Below are 14621 nucleotides of genomic sequence, written 5' to 3'. Positions count from 1 at the left end.
CACAGAAGATACATGGGTACTATCCATAATATCCAGAGGTTACTATATTCTCTTCTCCCAACTTCCCCTGTCAAAAAGGCAATACTCTGTCCCAGATATTCCACCCAGACTTTGTGATCAAGCAAACCTAGAGGTTCAAAGGTTGCTAAGAAAAAGAGCCATCCAGGAAGTCCCCGCAGACCAAATTGGATCCGGAACTTACTCAAGGTTATTTTTAGTTCCAAAGAAAACAGGGGACTGGAGACCCATTTTGGATTTCAGCAGGCTGAACAAGTCAGTCAAAAAACAAAGTTCCGAATGGTAACACTGCAGTCCATTCTTCCCTTTCTACGACAGGGCAATTGGATGTTCTCTGTCAATCTCCAGGGTGCGTACTACCACATAAAAATGGACAGATGGTCAAGGAGATATCTACGCTTCTGGCTGGGGGCCAGTCACTATCAGTTCAGAGCTCTGCCCTTTGGTCTCACCACAGCCCCCAGGGTGTTCACCAAGTGCATGGCAGTAGTTGCGGCTCACCTGAGGCGTCAAGGATTCCCAGTGTTTCCATAGCTAGACTGACTCCTTACTGTCACCACCGAGCATCAATTAATCAGAGCAAGGGAATCCACAACCCAATCTTGTTCTCAACTTGGGATCACCATAAACTAAGAAAATTCTGCCTTGTTGCCTTGTCAATATATTACCTTAATAGGGACAGATTTAGACACAAGGCCATGATAGCAAAGCTGCCTCAAGAAAGAGTATTAATGATCCGTTGCCAAGTTGTCATGCTGTTCACATGAAAGAGAATTCAAGCAAGATTTGTCCTCAAGGTCCTGGGTTCTGTGGCGGCAATCACTCTGGTCCCTATGGCTCGCTTCCACATGAGAATTCTATAGTTGCTTTTATTTGCACAATGGTCATTCCAGGATTTACCCATGTCACATCAGATTCTGGTCACGGAATCCTGCAAAAGGGATCTGGAGTGGTGGCTTCATTCCCCTATGGTGACAATAGGCAGGTCGTTTCTACCCCCCAATCTGTAGCCACAGTGACCACAAATGCTTCCCAGATAGGGTGGGAGGGCATTATCTGGGGTAGACTGTTCAAGGGACTTGGCAGGAACATGAGTATCACTTGCACATCAGTGTCCTGGAGATGAGAGCGGTGCTCCTGGCATTGCAAGAACTTCAGGACTCTTTACCTACAGGGACTATAGCAATTCAGACGGACAATATGTCGATAGTATGGTACATCAACAAACAGGGTGGAACCAGGTCTTACCCCTTGTGTCGAGAGGCTCTACGAGTTTGGCAATGGGCGATGTCTTCCCAATGCTTTCTGGTTGCAACGCACATCCCGGGGAAATCCAGCGTGATAGTGGACAAGCTCAGCTGGGCTATCCTGATGCCGCATGAGTGGTCCCTGAAGCAGGAAGTTGCAGACTTGATTTTTTGCAAATGGGGCCAGCCATGCTGCGATCTGTTTGCCACTCCCCTCAACAACAAATGCAGCAGCTACTTTGCCCTAGTCCCACCACTGGGACAGTCACCCAGGGACATACTTGTTCATGATTGGCCCTCGAGACTGCTTTCCACCTTTTCCCCTGATCCCCAAGCTTCTCCAGAAAGTACAGTCATTGGGTTGCAAGTTAATCCTCATTGCCCCTTACTGGCCTCGTCAGATATGGTTCCCATTCCTTTGGCCTCACCTGCAAAGGGAGCCTTGGATCCTGGACCCAGTGCCAGATCTTTTGAGGCATCAGTCGGGGGATCTCCATCCTTCCATTCAAACTCTCAGGCTCACAGCTTGGTTTCTTCGCTTCCGGTCTTAAACAGGTTTCCCGATGTTTCTCCAGAAGTTCAACACATTTTGATTTCCTCCCATAAGCCCACTACTAGGAGACTTTATGCTAGTAAATGGAAGAGGTTCTCTTGTTGGGAAGGCAAAAATCTGGTTGATCCCTTTACTGCTCCTATTTGAAAGATTTTTAATTTTTGCTGAAACCTTTAACCAAGGAGCAGCTGCATCTACTATCCAAGTTCAGTTAGCTGCCATTACTAATTTCCATATGGGAGAAATGGGTTCCAATATCATGTCCCATAGGTTATGCAAGACGTTCCTAAGGGGTACTATCCTATTAAGACCTCCGATAAGAGAAACTCTCCCCTCCAGAATCTAAATTTAGCTTTAGATGTTCTGATTCCTTCTCCCTTTAAACCATCTGCTTCTTGTCCAGTCAAACTTCTGATTTGGAAGACCCTTTTCTTGGTTGCAATTACCTCAGCTGGAAGGTTTCAGAATTACAGGCCTTATCTATTCATCCCCTGTACTTGATTTGCCGTAAACATCGGGTTTCTCTCAGAACAAAACCCCTCCTTCTTACCCAAGGTATGCTCTGACCACAATTTGAATCAATCCATAGAACTTCCTGTGTTCTTCCCCAATCGTGGCAACAAGGCAGAGTATAAGCTTCATCAATTGGATGTTCATAGACAGTTACGTTTCTATTTACACAGGACCAAGGACTTTAGAAAATCTGACCAGTTGTTCATATCCTTTGCAGACGATAAAAGAGGTTGTGCAGTCTCAAAGGTGACTTTATCAAAGTGGCTTTCAGACACTATAAAACATGTCTACGAGTTGCATAAACAAAAGCTTCCAGGGAGGGCATTGTCTACCTCTATTGCCTTTCAAGCCAGATTGTCTTTGGATTCGATCGGTGCAGTAACTATATGGGCTCATACCTTTATCACTCATTACAAAGTAGATGTGGCCTCCTGGAACAGGGCATCCTTTGGTTCCATGGTCCTGAAGAGTTTTTTTCCAGTGAGCCACTCAAGAATCAGGTGCTGGGGACACTGTCCCAAACAGCAAGAATGAAGGCGAGATATGGACAACATAACATAAAGAAGTTATGTACTCTCCATAACGTTCCATGTTTGTTGTTCTTGATCTCGCCTTCCTTCTTGCATCCCACCCTCCTTCCCCCTTCTTGGAGGATCGAGAGGAATCCTTTGTTTTATTGGTTATACTGGCTGGGTTTCCTTTATACCATACCTTATGGTTAGTCTCAGTCTACTACTATTACCTTTGTGGAGGGGTCGCACCTTTATATATGTAGGTGTCATCGGATATGTAAAGTAGAGTATATCTCTTGTCTGTTTGTAGGGTCTAGTGTTGGGTCATCACAAATGAGATCTAGGTAACTACTGCTAGGCATGCTGGGATAGGGGCTAGCCTCGAGCCAGTAAAAGCTCTAGTATACGGCCGAGTCGTTGCCGAGGATCGGCTCTGAACAAAAACAGCAAGAAGGAAGGCAAGATCAAGGACAACCAACATGGAGCATTATGGTGAGTACATAACTTCTTTTTAACAGATGGTGCAGCAGGGGCTGCAGGTGCTAGAGGTATGCTACACCACAACATCTGGCTTTGTCTCACAAACTTTAAAGAAAATGCCATTGTGATATTCTTAATGCCTTGTTTAATGGCTCCAACTCATTCTGACCACTAGTTAAGGAAAGATGGAGGAATATGAGAAAGAGGGTAAACTTGTGAAGCTATTGTTGTCAGGTTTGTAGTTTCCCCACTGCCCTATCTTCAAGGATCCAGAAGAGTCCATGCCAGATGTAGAATTTGATCTTCTAGTCTGTTGACCTTGGATTCGACTTCAAAATGGAGGTCACTCTCCTTGTCACCATTGACTCTGTCCTTAGCATTCGAGAAGATTTTGGCCCAACAATCCTCTTTGGAAAGGAATACGTCTCTTACCTTGGCTCCATCAAGACCTTCTAATTTATCTGTAACCTATGGATATCATCATCTTTCCTAGGAACAGAGAGACTTAAACCATGTCTAGCTCTGGGAACCAAGGACACTTCTGACTCGTCAAATCCTTCCTCACCTGAAGAGCACAGAAAGCGTGACTGTAAACGTAGACAGTTGAACTCCCTTCACTGAGAATACTGACATTGATGAAGGGGAAAGGACCCATAGATCTTCCCTTGAAGACCCCTCGTTTGGTGAGATAATGAGGCTGTTAAAACAGAGTGTGAGTTGACCAACTGATACTCTTTTTCCTGATGAGGAAGTGCTCTTTAAAGACTCTGGAGCAGGACTGTCTACTTCCTGGGTGGTCCTTCCTGTTGACAGACTTATTAACATTGCTTCATAAAGGATTTTGTAAGATTCTGATGTGGTGGAGCCCTTCCCAAACAAACCAGATAAGGTGTTTGTCCCTCCAAAGGATCACCTACATTGGATCAAAGGTGGGTTATATTGCTGTGGTAGCAGCCACAGAGAGCTTTCTAATGAGAGCTCCACAGTCCATCCTCCAAACAGAGAATCTAAAACAATATTATTTTTCATCTGTCATATCACCAGATTCCAGAGGGAATTAACCAGTGAACTATTGCAGTCCTTCAGGAGACCTCCAACAACCAAGAAGAGGAAGTCTATGGAGTATTAGTTGACTACCATGCTGTCAATTACTAATGTCGTTATGAAGCTGGCTTCCAAAACAAAACATGGAGCATTGAGAGCACCAGGTACTGGCAGTGTAATGTGTTGTCATGCTTGACTACACCTGTCTTGTCATGCACAACTTTAAGGTTTCATTTCTTAACGCCTCTTACAATGGGTCATTTCTTTTTGAACCCAGAGTAGAGCATACTTTGTCTAAGAATGAGTAAGAGGGAAAAACATTGTCTGCAGTAGGAGCTAATTTTTGTAACCCTCAAATACCTTTTTGTGATAATCAGAGTGGAGATTCATGTCTCTGGTTTAGGAAGCCCCAACATTTTATCACTGACTGCTTTTTTTGACAGGGCTTCCCAGAGAAGAGGGGGTACCTCCCAATGGATATCACCATAGAGACAGAGATAGTCCACAAAATCAAGGGTTTAGAGGTTCTTCTTCCAGTAAACTCTTTCAGCTTTCCTGAAAGTGTACCTACCTGCTCCCCTCACAAGGCAATTGGACGATGAATGTTGCTTCACCTGAAAAATTAAATTTCATGGCCATTACTCAGGGTTCATGAGTGATGAGAACACTATAGAGAAGCTGCATAATTCTGTAACAAACCAAATTGACCCCTTCCAGATCTTCAACCCTAGCAAGAAAGGCTGCTGCCCAATAAATTTTCCAGCCAACAGAAGAAAGTGTAATCCAGGTTGTCCCACCAGACCACAAAGGATCTAGAGTTCCAAAAAAGAGCAAGGACCTCAGGCCCATTATGGATCTCTGCAATCTAAGCACATTTGTGAAGAAAAAGGTATCACAGTGCAGTCCATCCTTACACTTCTGGGGAAGGGGAATTGGATGCACTCTGTAGACCTTCAGGATGTCCATTATCTTGTGAAGACTGCACAACAATCCATAAGGTAACTGCACTTCCAGCTGGGAACCAGTCACTTGCATTTCAGGGACCTCCCATTTGGTCTCACTACAGCCCCCTGGGTGTTCAGGAAATGCATGGCAGTGGTGACAGCACACCTCTAGCTGCAGGGGTTTCAGGTGTTCCTGTACTTGGATTACTGGATACTTGCTGCAAGTGCAAAGGAATCCTTAATACAAGCAAGAAATTATTTGCTTCAGTTATGTTGATCTTTGGGGATTTCCATAAATTGTGAAAAATCAACCTTCCAACCCACTCAGTCATTGGACTTCGTAGGTTGCTATCGTTTTTACAGACATTAACAGAAAGTAAAACAAACCATTTTAACATTTTTCCATTTAAATACAATATACATTGCATATATTTTCTTTAATACTATCATCAGTCCAACATTACAAAAAATGCTGAATTCCTGCCTTCCTTAAATCTCACTCTTCCTCCTGAACATTTTAATGCATGTATTGCTCTCACAGTTTCCATTTACTTCTATGAAATTTGCTCCTTGCCTTTTCTAGTAATCCCTCTTCCAATTCTTTTGTCTCTCTTGTAATATTCAACAGCTGAAATACAGTTGGTGAAGAAATTTTGATTTCTATTTTCTAGTAATTGCTTTTTTTTTGCAGCCAACCCAGTTAAACTTAATGAGGCCTTACTATGTCTAGGCAATTCAGACCATTCATCCCAGCTGAAAAGAGTAATTTCCTTACATACAGCCATTTGATCACACCATATTTCTGATAGAGTACTCAATAGGGAATTTTGTAAATCTTGTAACCCAAACGTGAAACACAACCACGCAAACACCAATGCGTCTAATCCAGCATCAGTAAAGGCTCTCCTCCGTATATTCAGTCACCAATACTTCCTTGGTACAGGCAATAATCCACAGGTCCAAATAAAACCAGAATTTATTTAAATAAATAAACGACCACATACACAAACAGATTAAGCGCTTTAATCTCCTGCAAGGAGACTTCATCAGAATCTGTTCAGACAATGTAAACTCATCTTAAATACCTATGCAATTCATTGAATAATTGTTTAATAAATTAATTAACTAATTTCTTATTGGCTGGCCATTTAATTTCTGCAAATCTCAACCTTTGGTGATGCAGTATAAAAAATGTTTATAATTCCGACCATTTAAAAACATTCATAAGTACAGGGATAAGACTCTTATAATAGGTTAAACAAGGAAAGTAAATATATGTGGAATTAACAAACAGTTGTGTGAGAATATACATTGTTGTAAATCCTCCATTAAATATATTATATCAGTACAACTGTAACAGTAATGTTAAAACAGCAAGTAGCACATAAAATAAATTGTTAAATATAATAAATACATGAATAAATCAATCCATATATTAAAACAACTATAAAATTGTATTGGAATAATGTATAAAATATATATTACATTACATATAAAAATATATATATATATATATATATATATATATATATATATAAAAATAAAAGAACGTATAATGTAGAAAAGCCAGTATATGTTGTCCAGTCATAAAAACTATAATCAATGATGTATAACCACAAGAAATATTATAATATAAAATTGTATATAAAATTTATGAAATGTATAGACTGTATAAAAAATGTGTGTATATATATATATATATATATATATATATATATATATATATTTATTTATACTCAAGGTGGTAAGAAAGTAGTATCAGCCCAGCAAATCAGGACCCGAAAGCCAGCAGCAAAAATAATCCAATGGATAGTACAAATTGTAGCGGTAGCCAGATAATTTTGAAGTAATAGCAATCTTTATTGAAACAAACCAATAGACCAAGCGCTTTCACCCGAATAGTATCGGGCTTTTTCAAGGTAAAGTCCATATTCGCATGGAGCCAACTATGGGTCCAAAAACGATTCTTGGCGACAATATGCGAATATGGACTTTACCCAGTGGTTGAATAAGTCCTTTGTACTGATATAATATATTTAATGTAGAATTTACAACAATGTATATTCTCACACAACATATTTGCCCCATCTGGTGTTTGCATACAGAGAGGTACCCCAGGAATCCACAGGTTTTCAACCTTTGAGTTGCTGTATGGGCACAGGGTGAGGGGGCCCTTGGATTTGATTTGTGATGAGTGGAAGGATGAGTGTGTATCCCACAAGGAGTCTGTTGTGGTTTATGTCCTAAACTTCAGGACAGGGAGCTCTTGGGCTTGGCCCAGGAGAACCTGGCAGGAGCCCAGGAGCAGAAAAACATCTGGTGTGACAGGAATGCTTAAGCCCGAGAGTGTCCTTTAGGACAACAGTTTATGGTGCTGATTCCTGTCAGACACAATAAAAGCTACAAGCAGCTTTGGAAGGACCCTTCAAAGTAACAAGGAAGGTCAGTGATTTTAACTAAATGATAAAACTGCTGGGCAAGAGGCAGGGGCACAGAATGTACCACTTTAACATGATGAAGCCTTACCATGATAGGGAGGCCCTTTGAAAGAGGTAATACTGGAAATGTTGGAACTGGGAGTAATCCAGGAGTCCAGCAGTCCCTGGCCACCCCAGTGGTGTTGGTACCAAACAAATATGGCACCACCAGATTCTGTGTGGACTACAGAAAACTAAACAGTCACAAAAATTCAGATACTTATCCATGCAAATATGTATCTCACTCTCTCATAAACTGGTCTGCAAATGCCCATAGCATGGTCTTCAGTGTAGAGTTTAACCTCCATTAATACCATTAGTCTGGGGGTGGTAGGGGGTAGTCTTCAGGTGCTTTACCCTACAGAGCTCCCACAGACAAGCCAGCAGGTCTTACATGAAATTGGCACCTCTGTCAGCCAGCATTTCTCTCTGGAAACTACCTTGCTGAAAATATTTAACAAAGTATTTGCCACCTTCTCTGCCTCAGTGAAGGACACAAATACTGCCTCAGGGTATCTAGTAGCATTTATTAGTCCACAGGTGTAATCGCTTTTGTCCCAATCAAATCACATAAGGAACTTCATTAGATACAAGGTTTTAAAATTTAAAAATCAAATAAATAGAGTAGGTGACATCACTTCCTATACCATATTTAAAGGGAAACTGACAAGCAAAATGTTTCATTACAGTTTAAATGCAGCCATAAGACATAAGACACATAAAATGCAACAGTAAACACAGAAGTAAAATACACAAGACACAGAGATGTAAGACTTTCTCAAATTATTATAAAAAATATGTATATAAATAAGTAAGTAAATGTATAAAAAGCAGTTGTTCTAGTGTTGTATTCTATCCACACCCCACCATCAATTAATATGCTTTGAGTCTGATAAATAGGGCAGCAAGTACATAACATGTTTAAATTTTTTTTTAAATTAATATCCTTAGAATGCATAGAATGTATCAAATCAGTAGTGAAAACAGTGCTGGTGAATGTAAACATTAATGCATATAAAAATATCTTTTAAAAATGAAAAATCAGAGGCCCACAGTAAACATAGCTACCTTCTGAAATGGCTCCTCAGCCACAAGCAAAGGCATCAAAGGAGCTTTGACCTTGTCTCCTGCCTTGCCTACTTTTTGGCACTACTCACAGCTTCTGCAGTACCTTGTTATAACACTTGCAATCCCAGGCCAATAAAAGTTCTGCATAATGCATTTCTTGGTATGCTTTATGCCCATATGCCCTGCAAAAGGAATGTCATGGGCTATGGCTGAAAGTGCCAGACGGTAATCTCTGGGTACTACCAGCTGCTGTATTACCTCACCCTCTAGCCCACCATCAGGGGTCCACTCTCTTTACAGTAACTCTTTTTTCCAATATACAGACTCCCCTTTTCCTGGAGAATCAGGTGCCTCCTTAACTACCTCCCTCAAACCTCGTAATGCAGGGTCCAAGAGCTGAGCCTGTCTCAACTTTATCTTTGTGACCCTTCCCAGCTCCCCTTCCACAGGATGTCTGATATCTTCTGACAGCGATACCTCACTATCAGCCTGGGTACTACCACTCACCTCTGCACTTGCAGTCACCATGTCCAAGGGAACATCAGTACCTGTCATCAACTATGGCTTGCTTTCAAGCTCACTGCCACAAGGTAACTCCCTCCCTAAAATAGCCACATCACCAGCCCTGGCTTCAGTTGTCTGGTCTGTCTGGGTCTCCCCCAGGCTACCAGACCCACATGCCTGTCTCCAAGCTTGACTGAGTGTAACTGCATGCACACAAAGTACTGCATTATCATAGTCATTCTCTATCAAGACATCCGCAGGGATATCCTCAAGCACACCTACTTGCTTGCTTGCTTCCTTTTCCACCCTCCCAGTCAAGGTGAACCCTAGCCAAAGGTATTTAGAATGGGGTCCGTCCTAAAGCTCTGACTGGAGTGGACTGCCCAAGCAAGTGCTGCTCCATTTTAACCACTGCAGGCTTCACAATGGTTTTGTCAGAGGCTGTGTCTGTCATGGCAGTGGTCTGTTTTCCATCCACTAAGATAGGTTACAAACTCCAGTGATAGTTTGGTACCCCTGTTGTCTCCAGACAACTTACCACTGGCATGCTGTTATTTCCACTTGATGGCTCTCTCACCTTTTTTCCCCACCTTGCTTCAGAGGGCATTTGTATGCTACATGGCTCCTCTGGTTACTTTTAAAACACCTAAACCCTGATCCTGGCCATGTACCTGAACTAGTGGCTTCCCTCTTTACTGTTGGACTCTGTTGGGGTGGTTTAGGCTGCCTACCATGGGTTCCCTTATGTACATGCAGTGGTGCCATGCTTGCCAAGTAGAGATCCCCTTTTCTCCCCAGCTCATCTGCAGAGTTACACTTCTGGTCTGCCAGCCAGATTCTCTTGTCCTCAGGCAAAGTGCTAAGGGCTTGTTCCCCCACCTAAAGGTCTGCCAGCCTTTCAAAAGTGGTAACATGACACCCACTCATCCACCTATGACAATAAGTGCTTATCTCAGCAATATAATCGCATACATTTTCATCTGCCCTACATCTGTGCTCACAATTTTTTTTCTGTAAGCTTCAGGTGTTAACTTAAAACATTCCAATAAACATTGTTTAACCTTGTCATAACTTAAATAATCAGTATCAGACAGTTTAGAAATAGCAGTTACAGCTTTACCATGGAGTAAGGGTTTACCATGGAGTAAGGGGGCCAGGAACCATACCAGAGCCCTTGGTCATCATCATACTGTTTACATACTGTTTCAAATATATGAATAAAACTGTCAAAATTTTCACCTTCTGTATACTGTGGAAGAAATTTACTGGCCTTTGATGCTTCTGAGGTTTGGTTTTTCCCTTACCCATTACCTCCATTTTCCTGTCGAAGAGTCAACATATTCCTCTCATGTTGACGCTGTTTCTCATTTTTTGGCTTCCAAATGCTGTAGTCTCCCGGATGCTTCTAATCCCATATGTTTTGCCACCAGTTCAAGTCTCTTTAACTCTAGACAGGTTTCTTTGTCCTCTGAGGGCTGCACATGCCCATCACCAGACTGGTTGTCTTCTTGGTTGCTGCTCTGTGCTGCAGCTGCTCCTAAGGCTGAAATAATTTCTTCTTTAGTCAGGTTGGTATGCAGCAATCCTTTGGATTTGCACAAATTGGCTAACTCGTTCACTGCCAGCTTGCCATAATCCTCTGCTGACATCTCTCTTTGCTTTCCCTGACTAAACTAAACTAAAAAAGATATAAGTACAACTGTTGTGAAAAAGCAAACTCTGTATGTTTACCTCGTGGCTTTTGAGAGTACACAGATTTTTAGTGACAGTTGCTTACAGGCTACAGATGTTAATTAATATCCCACCACTGCTCACCAATATGTGACGTCCCTCCTCTGGACCAGTGATCAAGGAGCCTTGATCTTCACCACTGACACAGGTGGGGAACGTTCACTTTGAGAAAAATAGACACATGCAGTATTTCCAGATGCAGTTCTCTGCACCAAGTACAATGTCCCTTAAGAGCACACAGAGAATGCACACTCCAGTCCTGGGGCTGGGCTTCCTGTCCAGCCCCCAAATAAGTCTTCCCATTGACTACTAGAGAGCCCAGTCCTTAGGTGGGTATTCCAAGCCAAGTCCTCCACCACCCTGTGAAATTAGTGCCCTTAGTGTGCCTGTTCAAAGTAGCTGTCAGACACACAACCTTTGAGTTTTGATTTTTACACACCCACACTAGTGGGAAAGGCTGGCACAGCTTACCCAGTCTGCTACCTCCACCTAAAAGATAAGGTAGATTTACTGCCACCAGAACACCTGAAGCCAGCTACTTTAAGGCTCTTAACAGGGTACCCAATTAAAGATTTCAGAATTTCAAAGAAACTTTGTCATTTAGGACCACATAAGTGCAGCCTAAACAAAATTACAAATGTCTGCTCATGAGAGAAATGCTGTGTAAATAACATAGGAATAGCGGTATCAGAGAATAACATAAGAAAGAAAATTACAACATGTATGACATGCAAGAGTTAGTTCACATTACAAAAATACACTCAATGCCCATTATCCAATGGTAAATAATAAATATCCACCACCAAACGCCTTCACCATTAAGATAGAGAATCAAGAGAGACTAGTGAATAGCAGCAGTTTAGTTACCATACTGCACTTGTTAACCTTAGATGTGACTTAGTGTAGTCATCATATTGTGTAATAATAATACTGGTAGTAGTTAATTGCTCAGAGCAGCAGAATTAAATGAAAAAAGATGCTTAAGTGTATCAGGTATTATGGTTGCTGTCCGAGTTAATAAGTCTCATAGCTGTAGGATACAACCTGTTCCTGAATCTGGTAGTCCTACAGTTGAAGCTGCGATACCTCCTTTCAGATGCAAGTTGTGAGAACCAGTTGTGGGCCAGATGGGTCAAAATCAGCTAGTATTTTGTATGTTCTCTTTCTTGCTCTTTTAAAGAAAAGCTCCTGAATAGAAGGGAGGCTTGTGCCCAAGATTTTCTCAGCCACCCTCACCACCCTCTGTAATTTCTTCATCTCAGAAACTGTGCAGTCACCAAGCCATGCTATGAAGTTGCTAGTGAGGATGCTCTCAGTAGCTCCCCTGTAAAAAGTAATAAGAGCAGACAGTTGGAGCCTGGTCTTTTTGAGCTTTTTTCAGGAGATGAAGCCTCTGTTGAGCTTTCTTGACTATATGGTTGGTATTAACAGCCCAGGAGAAGTCGTCTGAGATGTGAAGGCCCAGGAACTTGGTTGTTTTGACTTTTCTCCACTACCTCCCCTTGGTCTTATTAACTTTCAGGTCCAGATTGTTCCTGTCACACCAGGCAATCAAATTACACTTATTAAAATGAATACTTATACAAATGGCAGTGTTTAACCAAGCAGTAAGACTTTCAGGAAGGATCATAGTGCCAGTAATAAATGCAAGTACTCTCAAAGTTTAAATATTTTCTAAAACACCAGCCACAATGAAAGGTTTAGATGTATTTAATTAAAAAAATGAAAATGCTGAATATCTGTTTACAATAAACACCGCAGTTTCAGTCACAGAAAATATAAAAAAACAACACAGATGGAAAGACTCGGACAGATACAGAAACAAAAAACATTTAGCTGATCTCGCTATATTTTTTAACTGACTGAAAAATAGTGCTCCCTAGTTACTTACTAAAGCAGGCAAGATGAAAGTGGATGAGTGTCTTGTCAGGTCCAAAAACAGAGTGCAGGCCTCACATCTTTCACTAGTATTCAAATACAGTTTCAGGACTGGCTACAGAATGACATCACATCTGCTCACCTGACTCTGTTTTTTCCCACACTACCCTCTCACTAGAAACTGAGACAGGACCTGGCACTGATGTGTCACAATACACACGCAGAACTTTAGCTAAGGTTTATTACAGCATTTTAAAATTGTAAAACAATTCCAACACCCACACTACCTGCAGAAACAAGCAATTCTCTGGCATCCCAGGGTAGCAATTAGTTCACTACTAAGGACACTAGAGCAGGATCCCAGCCCAGGCTTTTCACAGACATTGCGTCTCTGGCTGCATTCACACCTGTGAGATAAAATCTTTGTGGCCTGTACCAAGGCATTTAATTTCATGCAGTTTTTCTTAAGGTTATCTGGGCTGAGCTTAACCCCTTACCTTTCAGTATCCTCTGTTAAAATGTATACATTTCATCAGTTACAACAATACAGTCTGACATACATGTATATTTCTTTTCTGTCCAACAGGACACACTGTTGATACATTTTTAACAGTAGCAACTTTACAAATACATTTTAGCACAAGCATCTGTACAAATAATTTTGATATTCAAATGACATAGAATTCTTTACAAAACTCAAGCTAGCTATGCTGGAATATGTTATATATGCACTGCCCTACTCCCCCTGGCACAGCTGGCAGCACCTCACATAATCACATTTTCATACTATCCATATTCATTAGTAAGACTTTCCAGTTTATCAATTTTTGTATTATCATTTGTTTAGTCTTTTCCCACTCAGTCTTAGCTGCCATAACAAAAGCATTTGAATCCATAAAGAAATATTTATTAGATGGGTGTTAAAGCTTTCAATTAAATGCACATGTTCCTCTGAAATATAACTTATTTGTAGTCTAGCCCAATTATTGTACTTTGGGGGATAATATGTAAATTCAGTCTGAGTTGCTACTACTGAATTCACGTTTTCCATACCAAATATGTTCATACATTTCTTCCGAAGTCTACCCTGTTTGTTATAATGTTTCATCTAGGTCCCCTTGATACATCCTCACTCTTGCAAATCAAATTCCAGTCCACACCTATAAATAATATTCCCTGTTGAAAGCTGTTTATTTCTCCCAATTTTTTCTTAAGATCTATAGTAGCAGTTTTTCATGGCATATACATGCTATTGTAATCCGTCTCCTTTGCCAATAGCTCCTTACCACTAAAAATCTACCATTTTTTTTCTTTTTCCTCAACTATCATGATCGCATCCCCTCTAGCAGTTAGTATAATTACTCCCCTTTTCCTGTATCTCTGATATTCTACTGAATATCCATTCTGAAATCCTTTCCCTGTCAAACTCACATATTCATTTCTTTCCAAATGTGTCTCCTGCAGCATTGCTGTTGGCTCTCTGCATTTCATAATATAATTCAATAGTCTTTCCTTTTTATCTATACCTTTAAGGCCATTCACATTCTAGGATAACGTGGATAGCATAGCCATCATGATAAAAAGCTGTTAATCTGAAGTAGTTACTTCATTTGATCTGCAACCTGTGGGTGTCGGATCTGACCTCGGATCCG

General features: G+C 41.1%; 1 protein-coding gene across 2 annotated transcripts in view; it reads left to right on the top strand.

Moving 5' to 3' along the window:
* The window catches only part of VPS50 (VPS50 subunit of EARP/GARPII complex), a 2487651-nt gene that overhangs the window by 1811332 nt on the left and 661698 nt on the right, over window positions 1-14621 (top strand). The window lies entirely within an intron of this gene.

This window comes from Protopterus annectens, chromosome 3.part1 (assembly GCF_019279795.1).
Source record: "Protopterus annectens isolate FY-2018-M chromosome 3.part1, PAN1.0, whole genome shotgun sequence".
In the NCBI taxonomy this organism is placed as follows: Eukaryota; Metazoa; Chordata; order Ceratodontiformes; family Protopteridae; genus Protopterus; species Protopterus annectens.
This window is presented reverse-complemented; position numbering and strand designations above follow the sequence as displayed.